This window comes from Schistocerca serialis, chromosome 6 (assembly GCF_023864345.2).
Source record: "Schistocerca serialis cubense isolate TAMUIC-IGC-003099 chromosome 6, iqSchSeri2.2, whole genome shotgun sequence".
Taxonomy (NCBI): Eukaryota; Metazoa; Arthropoda; class Insecta; order Orthoptera; family Acrididae; genus Schistocerca; species Schistocerca serialis.
The window spans coordinates 551,165,465-551,179,770 of record NC_064643.1 but is presented as its reverse complement, the minus strand read 5'-3'; the positions used below and the strand labels follow the sequence as shown (position 1 = coordinate 551,179,770).

Here is a 14,306-nt window from a genome sequence, read left to right as displayed (position 1 = left end):
ACACTCACGCCGGCAACCGTGGCCAAGTGGTTCTAGGCGCTTCAGTCCGGAGGCGCACTGCTGCTACGGTCGCAGCTTTGAATCCTGCCTAGGGCATGGATGTGTGTGATGTCCTTAGGTTAGTTAGGTTTAAGTAGTTCCAAGTCTAGGGAACTGATGACCTCAGATGTTAAGTCCCATAGTGCTCAGAGCCATTTGAACCATTTTTGAACCGATCGATTCCTGCGATGTTGTTTCATAAAAATGTTCAAATGCGTGTGAATTCCTAAGGGACCAAACTGCTGAGGTCATCGGTCCCTAGGCTTAGACACTACTTAAACTCTCTTATGCTAAGAACAACACACACGCCGGCAACTGTGGCCGAATGGTTCTAGGCGCTTCAGTCCGGAACTGCGCTGCTGCTACGGTCGCAGGTTCGAATCCTGCCTAGGGCATGGATGTGTGTGGTGTCCTTAGGTTAGTTAGTTTTAAGTAGTTCCAAGTCTAGGGAACTGATGCACCTCAGATGTTAAGTCCCATAGCACTTAGAGCCAAATGAACCATTTGAAACTACGCTGTAGAGTCACTTTAACGTAACACCTGTCAAAAGCCTGAATGTCGACCTTATGCAGCACGGACCATTGTTAGACGTGCAGAAACAGTGCCAATGAAGTCCTGGAAGGTACCGACAGGTACTTAGAGCCGTGCCGACGCTAGTGCTGTGCCTAGCTGCGCTTCATTTCTCGGCTGAGGACCCACGGCGCGAACGGCCGAATCGATGTGGTCCCACGGATTCTCGATTGGGTTTACGTCTGTGGAGTCTGGTGACCATGGGAGTAAGGTAAAGACATCGTTGAGCTCTTTGAACCACAGACGTACACTGCGAGCTGTGTGATACGTTGCACTGTCCTGCTTGCTGATGTCATCGTGCCAAGGGAAAGTAAACTGCACATAGGGTGGGCATTGTCCCCAAGATTAGATGCATATTTGTGTTGATCCATTGTGCCATCCAGAATGAGGAGATCCCGGAGGCAACGTCACGAAAACATTCACCAGACCGTAACGCTCCCTCCTCTGGTTTGGACCCCTCCAGTGATTGTTGCAGGATGTCCGCTTTCAGACGTTTCACCCCGTATACGGCAACAGCCATCTGTCCGATGGAGCATAAAACGTGATTCACCTGGAAAGGCCACCTGTTGCCTGTCACTGGATGCCCAGTTGTGGTACTGGGTGCACGTGCGGCTGCGCGGTTCCTTCAGTCCATTACCTGCACCTACCAGTGAACTCGTAGCAGCAGATCGCCGGTAGGAAAGACGAGCAGAAACCTATCGTACCAGGCTGCATACAACGTAACTACTCCAAGAATCGGGAAAAGGTCTTAATTTTGAATGAAAGATGGAGACACTGGCAAAACTTCGGTATATTCTGAAGTTTATAATTACAAGTTCTTCGAAGCCCGTGCTAAACCTAACGAAGTCAAGCATAAACCCTTTTATTCACGTTAGCAAGTCTATGGTGATGTATTTCCCGCAATCTGAACAGCTACTAAGCACGGATTGTTCTTAAATGAAAATGCTCGCCCTACTATTACGTTTATAGGTGTCTAATGCACTCAAGGTTTTAGTCACCGATCTGCTCCATATTCCACGCTCAATTACTATCGTTTCTCATACACAAAATTACTTAAAAAATCCGTACCTTCTAAAAAACACACCGGAATAAATATGCCTTGAATTTAAGACACTTTTGAAGCATGCAGCACAACTACAGCCGGCAAATTATAACTTCCTCCGGAGCTCATACTACGCACGACCTTACCATTGAATGGCTGCACTCCGACTCCTTTAGACTGCTGTAAGCATTCTCTATCTCCAAGAGAAAAGAAGCGCGAAGAATACTTCACTCTGACTGGTCAGTTTCCTTAAAGGCCAACAGAAAAATATTATTCTCTCGCGTTAGTCCGCTATTTTCATGAATAACCAATCAACAAATAATACACTTTCGAACTGTACTTTTTCCCGAAATAATTATTTATCATTCTGATATTTTGTTTATACTTCAATTTATTAACTATTTTCATTTGCACTCGAATTAGCTTTCCCTTTACCATAATCTTACTTAACATATTATGAAACAAAATTCCCCCTCGTCTGCATTCACACTGTCTTAAAACTTTCTCACACTACTTCTTACAGCGTTCATCAGTATAACAGTGATCTACATATTTACTTTAAACCACATTCACGCATTATTCACACTACTAGAAGCATATAAAAACTGTACAAACATAAATAAACAAAAAACCATTCAAGAAATACGTAGAACAATTCACAAAAACATTCTCTTGATCTGTTTCTTGATTGTCTCTGTGCACTACTGGACTCTGGCGGTCAAAACATTGTAGTTATTTCTGTTTAGTCCTGTCCGCTACTGTCCCCTAGCAGATAAAAAATTAGTACTATGTACTCTACTGATCCCGCTTCAGACCATCTGTCAGTGTGCAGTCATTCTCCCGATACGCAGGCTCTGGACAGGGGCGATAGGCGCCACGCCTCACACGGATGAGTGCACGAACCAGACGCCTGTTGCGGAGGCCATACGCAGAAACATTCATTGAGGAGACTCTGTTGGTAGCTCATTGGTTCATCTGGGTCATCAGCTGCTCAACAGTCGAACATATGTTCGTTTGTACACATCCACGTAGCCGTCGTTCACCCCTGTCATATATGGCCAGCGGTGCACCATAGTTGCCTTGGTTCCAGTTTTCGAGAGCGCCATTTTGCCATCCATGGTATACCTCAACCAAGGCGGCACACGAACAGTTTAAAAACTTAGCTATTTGGGAAATGCTTCCACCCTTGACTCTAAAGCCAATGATCACAACGCTTTTGGATGTCAGAAAAATCGCTTCATTTCCACATTACGACAACGACTGCACTGTTTTCCGCGTCCCCTCGACATGCTTTGAACGCCCATTACTGGTTCAAATGGCTCTGAGCACTATGGGACTTAACGTCTGAGGTCATCAGTCCCCTATAACTTAGAACTACTTAAACCTAACTAATATAACGACATCACACACATCCATGCCCGAGGCAGGATTCGAACCTGCGACCGTAGCGGTCGCTCGGTTCCAGACTGTAGCGCCTAGAACCGCTCGGCCACCCGGGCCCATTGCTGCTAGAGCTGTCACCTGCAGTCTGCGAGCGGTTGTTGCACGTTGATGTTGAAGGTAGATGGTGCTCTCATTAATGTGACTGGACCGTACACACATTATTTGCCACTTATGAAATTTGGTTACAAAACGCAAACGTCGACAAAGAGGGTCACGTCGTCTTTTAATTTGTGCTGTTATGAATTAGAGGTGCTGCGGATGAAATCATTTATAAAGGAAATTGTTTTCATGTATATAACAGTGAATGTTATTTACTCATAATGTTCCTAGTAGCCGGCCGCAGTGGCCGAGCGGTTCTAGGCGCTTCAGTCTGGAACCACGCGACCGCTACGGTCGCAGGTTCGAATCCTGCCTCGGACATGGATGTGTGTAATGTCCTTAGGTTAGTTAGGTTTAAGCAGTTCTAAGTTCTAGGGGACTGATGACCTCAGATGTTAAGTCCCATAGTGCTCAGAGCCATTTCTTCCTAGTACGTGGGTATGCTAAAAAATGAATCTCTTCTGCTGAATGACTTTTTTAGTTTGCAGTTCACTTAAAGCAGAAAAACAAAAACACATATGACAACTACTGAAGAGGAGAACATCCGAAATCATTTTCCTGCTCTTTATTTATAATACGAGGTGCATTCAAGTTCTAAGGCCTCTGATTTTTTTTCTAATTAACTAGTCACCCGAAATCGATGAAACTGGCGTTACTTCTCGACGTAATCGCCCTGCAGACGTACAAATTTTTCACAACGCTGACGCCATGATTCCATGGCAGCGGCGAAGGCTTCTTTAGGAGTCTGTTTTGACCACTGGAAAATCGCTGAGGCAATAGCAGCACGGCTAGTGAATGTGCGGCCACGGTGAGTGTCTTTCATTGTTGAAAAAGCCAAAAGTCACTAGGAGCCAGGTTAGGTGAGTAGAGAGCATGAGGAATCACTTCAAAGTTGTTATCACGAAGAAACTGTTGCGTAGCGTTAGCTCGACGTGCGGGTGCGTTGTCTTGGTGAAACAGCACACGCGCAGCCCTTTCCGGACGTTTTTGTTGCAGTGCAGGAAGGAATTTGTTCTTCAAAACATTTTCGTAGGATGCACCTGTTACCGTAGTGCCCTTTGGAACGCAATGGGTAAGGATTACGCCCTCGCTGTCCCAGAACATGGACACCATCATTTTTTCAGCACTGGCGGTTACCCGAAATTTTTTTGGTGGCGGTGAATCTGTGTGCTTCCATTGAGCTGACTGGCGCTTTGTTTCTGGATTGAAAAATGGCATCCACGTCTCATCCATTGTCACAACCGACCATTCATACTGTCATTGCGCGTCAACATTGCTTGGTAACATGCCACACGGGCAGCCGTGTGGTCGTCCGTCAGCATTCGTGGCACCCACCTGGATGACACTTTTCGCATTTTCAGGTCGTCATGCAGGATTGTGTGCACAGAACCCACAGAAATGCCAACTCTGGAGGCGATCTGTTCAACAGTCATTTGGCGATCCCCCAAAACAATTCTCTCCACTTTCTCGATCATGTCGTCAGACCGGCTTGTGCGAGCCCGAGGTTGTTTCGGTTTGTTGTCACACGATGTTCTGCCTTCATTAAACTGTCACACCCACTAACGCACTTTCGACACATCCATAACTCCATCACCACATGTCTCCTTCGACTGTCGATGAATTTCAATTGGTTTCACACCACGCAAATTCAGAAAACGAATGATTGCACGCTGTTCAAGTAAGGAAAACGTCGCCATTTTAAGTATTTAAAACAGTTCTCATCTGCCGTACGGTGCTACCATCTCTGGGACATATTGACAATGAACGTGGCCTCATTTTAAAACAATGCGCATGTTTCTATCTCTTTCCAGTCCGGAGAAAAAAAATCGGAGGCCTTAGAACTTGAATGCACCTCGTATATGGGTTGGTGCATCTGGATATCGTTCCTAACTACGTTTTACACCCAAATCGTAGTTACGGAAATGCGACCTATTTGATATTTCTGCTCCTAGTTAATATGGCACTCTGCTATTCCATGTCTTTTAAGTGCGAACTTCCCTACTGGCAGCAGCTCAAGAAACGCACTGGCCGAGTAAAACTATTCTGCCTGTTTTATGATCACCGGACTGTGTTAGCTTTCAGCTCTAATCTTGCCGGAGACAAGATTTTTGTCTCTTCTGTAAAAGAACCTCTAGCAAGCAGATCGAAAATCAGTAAATAAATCCTAATACAACATCTGCCCCATAAGTTTTGTTGCTGTTTTGATTCTGTACCCTGTAGATTGAAGGGTGAAAAACTTGCTGAACTGCACACTTGTTAATGCATGTTTTTTTTTTTTTTTTTGCTACTATCAGCTGTATTGACTTAATAACTGAGCGCTGAATGGTTTGTTATCTGGATTTCGCTATGTATCTACTCGCACTGCTACATCCTCATACGTACTTTCGTGATAGGCCTGTAACGCTTGTTCGCTATGATTGCGGACTGAAAGTAGACACAGATCGTTTCGAAGCCAGAAGTGCGTGTTATCCCGATAATTCCGACAGTTTGGGAAACTTTGTTTTAATAATAATAGAGCTTTTTTCGTAACATTATCGTGATAAGTTGTGACTCATTTGTATTAGTACAGTGCATACTAAACAATGTTTCTCCGTGTATATTTTGGACATAACAGAAAAATAGACATATCAGCCAGAACATTATGACCACCTTTCTACATCTACATAATTATACACTCCGCTAGCCACCAAGCAATGTATGGCGGAGGGCACAATTCGCGCCAGAGTCATATTTCTCCTCGTCTGTTCCACTCAAGAGTCGCACGAGCGAAAAACGACTGTTTGAACGCCTCGTTACGAGTTGTAATTTCTCGTATCTTTGAATGGTGATCATTGCGCGATTTGAAAGTTGGAGGTAATAATATATGCTCTACATCCTCAGCGAAGATCGGATTTCGGAATTTAGTGAGCAGCCCCTTCCGCTTAGCGCGCCGTCTACCTGCAAGTGTGTCCCACTTCAAACCTTCTATGAGATTTGTAACGCTCTCGCGATGGCTAAATGTACCAGTCACGAATCTTGCCGCTCTTCTTTGGACCTTCTCAATCTCTTGAATCAGACCCACTGGTAAGGGTCCCATACAGACGAACAATACTCTAAGACTGGATGAACTAACGTATTGTAAGCAATTTCCTTTGTTGACGGACTGCATCGCTTCAGGACTCTACCAATAAACCGCAATCTAGAGTTCGCCTTGCCCGTTACTTGCGCAATCTGATCATTCCATTTGAGATCATTTCGAATATTCACACCCTACCCTTGACAGATGTTACAGCTTCCAAAGACTGGGCATTTATTTTGTACTCGTACATTAATTGGGACTTTCACCTTGTTATATGCAGCAGGTTACACTTACTAATGTTGAGAGATAACTGCCAGTCGTTACATTACGCATTTATTTTCTGCAAATCCTCATTGATTTGTTCACAACTTTTGTGTGATACTACTTTCCTGTAGACTACAGCATCATCGGCAAACAGTGTAATGCCGCTTTCAATACCATCAACCAGATCGTTCATTTAAATTGCAAAAAGCAGGGGAAGTATTACGCTGCTCTGGGGCAGAACTGAAGTTTCGCTTGTTTCTCTTGAAGTCACCCCATTCAGGACGACATACTGCTCTCTGTCTGTTAGGAAACTTTCTATCCAACCGCATATGTCATCGGATAGACCGTAAGCATGCACTTTTTGGAGCAAGCGACAGTGCGGAACTGAGTCGAACGCCTTTCGAAAGTCGAGAAATATGGCATCAACCTGGGAGCCGCTATCTAGAGCCTGTTGTATATTATGCACAAAGAGGGCCAGCTGTATCTCGCATGACCACTGTTTCCTAAAACCGTGCTGGCTTCTGCAGATGAGCTTCTCAGAGTCTGGAAAGCTCATTATATCTGAACACGTATAACAGTGGCGACACATCGTGGCATGGAAGCAATGAAGTCTTGGTAGGTCGCTGCAAGGAGTTGACACTCATCTACACACACAGGTCACCTTGTTCCAGTAAATCCTCGGGAAGGGGGCGCCTCTCTTGTTTTACCAGTCTGATCAGCCGTCGACGTCCGACACCTTTAATGAGGATGGCCGCTCAACCCCACGAAGTCTGGATGTCGTTTCATCTTGCTTTCGCCACGTGTTGAAGACACTCACCACAGCACTCCATAAACACCCGACATGTCGTGCAGTTTCCGAAATGCTCGTGTCGAGCCTCCCGACAGTCACAATCTGCCCTCGGTTAAACTCAGACAGATCGCGCTCCTTCCCCATTCTACACGCGGACAGCACGTTCACTGACAACACATGCACCGTGCGTGCGTCTTGACTAGCAGTCTTTTCCCGCCAGTTGGCGATGCTATCGCCTGGACAGTCTTATATCCATAGTAAGTCGGAGGTCATAATGTTCCGGCTGATCAGTGTATAAGAGATAAATTAATCAGCAGCCACATAGTCCCCCAAATTATCTAAAATAATCTGACAATGCTCAGATAATTTTTCGACTTAACACCTGTAGACAACACATTGGTAGCACTTCGTCTCCTTGCTTGCTGTGTTAACAGACAATAATGCTATGTAGTTCAGGATGACGATGAGGTGAGAGGCCTCGCAAATTCTATCATCGATTGTACTTTTTTCTGACAATGCGCCACTCTTGCTGCATATTGTTCTTAGCACGGATGGACATATGTAACTTACTCACCGAATCACCTCGTACAAGCGACAGATAATTTTCCTGAATAGAGTAAATGGCTGCAAAAGAAGATATTTTGTAAAGAAGTTCAAAATGAGTATAATGTACAGGGCTATTACAAATGATTGAAGCGATTTCATAAATTCACTGTAGCTCCATTCATTGACAGATGGTCACGACACACTACAGATACGTAGAAAAACTCATAAAGTTTTATTCGGCTGAAGCCGCACTTCAGGTTTCTGCCGGCAGAGCGCTCGAGAGCGCAGTGAGACAAAATGGCGACAGGAGCCGAGAAAGCGTATGTCGTGCTTGAAATACACTCACATCAGTCAGTCATAACAGTGCAACGACACTTCAGGACGAAGTTCAACAAAGATCCACCAACTGCTAACTCCATTCGGCGATGGTATGCGCAGTTTAAAGCTTCTGGATGCCTCTGTAAGGGGAAATCAACGGGTCGGCCTGCAGTGAGCGAAGAAACGGTTGAACGCGTGCGGGCAAGTTTCACGCGTAGCCCGCGGAAGTCGACGAATAAAGCAAGCAGGGAGCTAAACGTACCACAACCGACGGTTTGGAAAATCTTACGGAAAAGGCTAAAGCAGAAGCCTTACCGTTTACAATTGCTACAAACCCTGACACGCGATGACAAAGTCAAACGCTTTGAATTTTCGGCGCGGTTGCAACAGCTCATGGAAGAGGATGCGTTCAGTGCGAAACTTGTTTTCAGTGATGAAGCAACATTTTTTCTTAATGGTGAAGTGAACAGACACAATGTGCGAATCTGGGCGGTAGAGAATCCTCACGCATTCATGCAGCAAATTCGCAATTCATCAAAAGTTAATGTGTTTTGTGCAATCTCACGGTTTAAAGTTTACGGCCCCTTTTTCTTCTGCGAAAAAAACGTTACAGGACACGTGTATCTGGACATGCTGGAAAATTGGCTCATGCCACAACTGGAGACCGACAGCGCCGACTTCATCTTTCAACAGGATGGTGCTCCACCGCACTTCCATCATGATGTTCGGCATTTCTTAAACAGAAGATTGGAAAACCGATGGATCGGTCGTGGTGGAGATCATGATCAGCAATTCATATCATGGCCTCCACGCTCTCCCGACTTAACCCCATGCGATTTCTTTCTGTGGGGTTATGTGAATGATTCAGTGTTTAAACCTCCTCTACCAAGAAACGTGCCAGAACTGCGAGCTGGCATCAACGATGCTTTCGAACTCATGATGGGGACATGCTGCGCCGAGTGTGGGAGGAACTTGATTATCGGCTTGATGTCTGCCGAATCACTAAAGGGGCACATATCGAACATTTGTGAATGCCTAAAAAAACTTTTCGAGTTTTTGTATGTGTGTGCAAAGCATTGTGAAAATATCTCAAATAATAAAGTAATTGTAGAGCTGTGGAATCGCTTCAATCATTTGTAATAACCCTGTATATGCTATTAGTGGAGAAATAATTCAGTACTGAGGTAGGCGCAAACAACATTTGAACAGTGTGAGAAATAGAAGACTACCCAGGAAACTATGCAAAACGTAGGAGAGCAATAGGTCGACCAGGGAAATGATGGACGTAATGTGAAGACGGAATGGATAAGATGCCTAACCTTCGTTTAAAGACGACGACGACTACGATGGCGAACTACGTAAGACAGAAGTACACCGTCTGATCAAAAGTATCCAGGCGCCTATTAGTGGTGATTAATACCAGGTGTATCCACCCTTCGCCTTTATGACAACATAAACTCTGCTGGAGACACTTTCAGCGGGATTTCTGAATGCCTGTAGAGGATTGGGAGCCCACTCTTCCTAAGGTGCCGAAGCCAGAGAGAACAATGACGTTGGACGCTGTGGTCTAAAGCGAAATCGGCGCTCTAACGTATCCAAAAATAATGTGTTCCATTGGGTTCAGGTCGGCACTCTAGTCAGGCCATCTCACTTCAGAAACACTGTTGTCCATAAATCATGCCTCACACGTTCTGCTTTTTGACAGGGTGTACTGTCACGCTGATACAATCATCATCTTCAAATTGTTCCTCTACAGAACGCAGTAAACAACGCTTTAAAAATTTGTTCATTCCTTTCCGAATTTAGCGTTTTCTTCAGCGCTACAAAAAGACCACACCTTAACTACGGAAAAATGATTTGGCGAACAGGATGGGCAGCAGTCTACGGTTGTTTGCTGATGATGCTGTGCTGTGCGGTACGGTGTCGAAGGTGAGTGACTAGGGAGATATAAGACGGCTTAGACAAAATTCCCAGTTGGTGTGATGAGTGGTAGCCAGCTCTAAATATGGAAAAATGTAGGCTAATGCGGATGGGAACGAAGAACAAAGCTATAATGTTCGGATACAGTATAATTGGTATCCTTCTTGAAACAGTCAAGTCGTTTAAATATCTAGGCGTAAATTTGCAAAGCAAAGTCGACTGGAACGATATTTTGAGAACTGTGGTAGGGAAGGCGAATGGTCGGCTTCGGTTTTTGGGGAGAATTTTGGAAAAGTGTGGATCACCTGTAAAGGAGACCGCATACAGGATGCTGATGCTACCCATTGTAAGGAGTGTGTCAAAACTCTCCATTACATTGATTAAATATTACATTGAGTATCGAAAACAATTTTTTGTCTTTCTTTCTTGGGGCCTTTGTTCGACGTCGAGCGGGGTCGGCCGTGTTACTGTCGATTTGGGAGTGTTAGTTGCAAAGGGTGGCCAGGTGCCCTTCCTGCCGCCACCCCGAACCCCCCCCCCCCCCTTCGGGTCGGAATTAGTGTACCCCAGCTGTCTGCATCTATTGTAAGCTATGGGATAGTGCGAACGTTTTTCAAATGTCCGTGATTCCTGTAATTGAGGCGGAACGTGGGGACCATCCCGGTATTCACTTAGCAGGATGTGGAAAACCGCCTGAAAATTACATCCAGTCTGGCCAGCAAACCGGCCCTCCTCGTTAATCTGGCGGTTGGATTCGATCCAGGGCCGGCGTGCCTACCCGAGTGCAGGAAGGTTCTTGGCTACTCTGGCGGATCTGAGTATCGAAAACAATATAGAATGAGATTTTCACTCTGCAGCGGAGTGTGCGCTGATATGAAACTTCCTGGCAGATTAAAACTGTGTGCCCGACCGAGACTCGAACTCGGGACCTTTGCCTTTCGCGGGCAAGTGCTCTACCAACTGAGCTACCGAAGCACGACTCACGCCCGGTACTCACAGCTTTACTTCTGCCAGTACCTCGTCTCCTACCTTCCAAACTTTACAGAAGCTCTCCTGCGAACCTTGCAGAACTAGCACTCCTGAAAGAAATGATATTGCGGAGACATGGCTTAGCCATAGCCTGGGGGATGTTTCCAGAATGAGATTTTCACTCTGCAGCGGAGTGTGCGCTGATATGAAACTTCCTGGCAGATTAAAACTGTGTGCCCGACCGAGACTCGAACTCGGGACCTTTGCCTTTCGCGGGCAAGTGCTCTACCAACTGAGCTACCGAAGCACGACTCACGCCTGGTACTCACAGCTTTACTTCTGCCAGTACCTTGTCTCCTACCTTCCAAACTTTACAGAAGCTATCCTGCGAACCTTGCAGAACTAGCACTCCTGAAAGAAATGATATTGCGGAGACATGGCTTAGCCACAGCCTGGGGGATGTTTCCAGAATGAGATTTTCACTCTGCAGCGGAGTGTGCGCTAATATGAAACTTCCTGGCAGATTAAAACTGTGTGCCCGACCGAGACTCGAACTCGGGACCTTTGCCTTTCGCGGGCAAGTGCTCTACCAACTGAGCTACCGAAGCACGACTCACGCCCGGTACTCACAGCTTTACTTCTGCCAGTACCTCGTCTCCTACCTTCCAAACTTTACAGAAGCTCTCCTGCGAACCTTGCAGAACTAGCACTCCTGAAAGAAATGATATTGCGGAGACATGGCTTAGCCATAGCCTGGGGGATGTTTCCAGAATGAGATTTTCACTCTGCAGCGGAGTGTGCGCTGATATGAAACTTCCTGGCAGATTAAAACTGTGTGCCCGACCGAGACTCGAACTCGGGACCTTTGCCTTTCGCGGGCAAGTGCTCTACCAACTGAGCTACCGAAGCACGACTCACGCCCGGTACTCACAGCTTTACTTCTGCCAGTACCTCGTCTCCTACCTTCCAAACTTTACAGAAGCTCTCCTGCGAACCTTGCAGAACTAGCACTCCTGAAAGAAATGATATTGCGGAGACATGGCTTAGCCACAGCCTGGGGGATGTTTCCAGAATGAGATTTTCACTCTGCAGCGGAGTGTGCGCTGATATGAAACTTCCTGGCAGATTAAAACTGTGTGCCCGACCGAGACTCGAACTCGGGACCTTTGCCTTTCGCGGGCAAGTGCTCTACCAACTGAGCTACCGAAGCACGACTCACGCCCGGTACTCACAGCTTTACTTCTGCCAGTACCTCGTCTCCTACCTTCCAAACTTCACAGAAGCTCTCCTGCGAACCTTGCAGAACTAGCACTCCTGAAAGAAATGATATTGCGGAGACATGGCTTAGCCACAGCCTGGGGGATGTTTCCAGAATGAGATTTTCACTCTGCAGCGGAGTGTGCGCTGATATGAAACTTCCTGGCAGATTAAAACTGTGTGCCCGACCGAGACTCGAACTCGGGACCTTTGCCTTTCGCGGGCAAGTGCTCTACCAACTGAGCTACCGAAGCACGACTCACGCCCGGTACTCACAGCTTTACTTCTGCCAGTACCTCGTCTCCTACCTTCCAAACTTTACAGAAGCTCTCCTGCGAACCTTGCAGAACTAGCACTCCTGAAAGAAATGATATTGCGGAGACATGGCTTAGCCACAGCCTGGGGGATGTTTCCAGAATGAGATTTTCACTCTGCAGCGGAGTGTGCGCTGATATGAAACTTCCTGGCAGATTAAAACTGTGTGCCCGACCGAGACTCGAACTCGGGACCTTTGCCTTTCGCGGGCAAGTGCTCTACCAACTGAGCTACCGAAGCACGACTCACGCCCGGTACTCACAGCTTTACTTCTGCCAGTACCTCGTCTCCTACCTTCCAAACTTTACAGAAGCTCTCCTGCGAACCTTGCAGAACTAGCACTCCTGAAAGAAATGATATTGCGGAGACATGGCTTAGCCACAGCCTGGGGGATGTTTCCAGAATGAGATTTTCACTCTGCAGCGGAGTGTGCGCTGATATGAAACTTCCTGGCAGATTAAAACTGTGTGCCCGACCGAGACTCGTACTCGGGACCTTTGCCTTTCGCGGGCAAGTGCTCTACCAACTGAGCTACCGAAGCACGACTCACGCCCGGTACTCACAGCTTTACTTCTGCCAGTACCTCGTCTCCTACCTTCCAAACTTTACAGAAGCTCTCCTGCGAACCTTGCAGAACTAGCACTCCTGAAAGAAATGATATTGCGGAGACATGGCTTAGCCACAGCCTGGGGGATGTTTCCAGAATGAGATTTTCACTCTGCAGCGGAGTGTGCGCTGATATGAAACTTCCTGGCAGATTAAAACTGTGTGCCCGACCGAGACTCGAACTCGGGACCTTTGCCTTTCGCGGGCAAGTGCTCTACCAACTGAGCTACCGAAGCACGACTCACGCCCGGTACCCACAGCTTTACTTCTGCCAGTACCTTGTCTCCTACCTTCCAAACTTTACAGAAGCTCTCCTGCGAACCTTGCAGAACTAGCACTCCTGAAAGAAAGGATATTGCGGAGACATGGCTTAGCCACAGCCTGGGGGATGTTTCCAGAATGAGATTTTCACTCTGCAGCGGAGTGTGCGCTGATATGAAACTTCCTGGCAGATTAAAACTGTGTGCCCGACCGAGACTCGAACTCGCGACCGAGTTCGAGTCTCGGTCGGGCACACAGTTTTAATCTGCCAGGAAGTTTCGAAAACAATATAGCCAACTTAAGGCAATTCTTTGCATTGTGTAAGATTCTGCGATTCTCTATGGAAATAAATAAGCACTCAGATATCGATAGTAACAATCTGGGGGCGAAACATGGGAGTGCGATTCTAAGCATTGTTGTGAGACGAGGTCTGTCTGCGAGAGTAACATTTCAGGAGCGTTGGTCGAGAGCTCGGGGACAACGACGTGCCACGCTGCCCTCACGTCGGTGATGGCAGATCTTACCACACTCAAGGCCTGATTTCATTTATATGGCCAGTAGAGATTTAACTGCTCTTGAAGATGGAATTCAAGGTAAAATTCGCAAGCATAGAGTAAAGCTCAATTCAGGGTTAGGCTCGTGATTGTTAGTCCGAGTTTGCAATAATCCCATGTTTTTCTTGTCCTTATCATCCAAATAATAATAATTATTGTCCACATCTAATTCATAAATATGCTGTGGTTATTAAATGCTAATGTAACTTTGAAAGTGAGTAATTTGTTAGCCTGGCACTCAGTCATTATTGATAC

General features: G+C 46.3%; 1 non-coding gene across 1 annotated transcript; it reads right to left on the bottom strand.

Moving 5' to 3' along the window:
- Positions 1 to 3,066: 3,066 nt before the first annotated feature.
- Positions 3,067 to 3,150, bottom strand: Trnap-ugg (transfer RNA proline (anticodon UGG)). The gene has a single exon. It is a non-coding gene; the product is annotated as a tRNA-Pro (tRNA).
- Between the last annotated feature and the right edge of the window lie 11,156 nt (positions 3,151 to 14,306).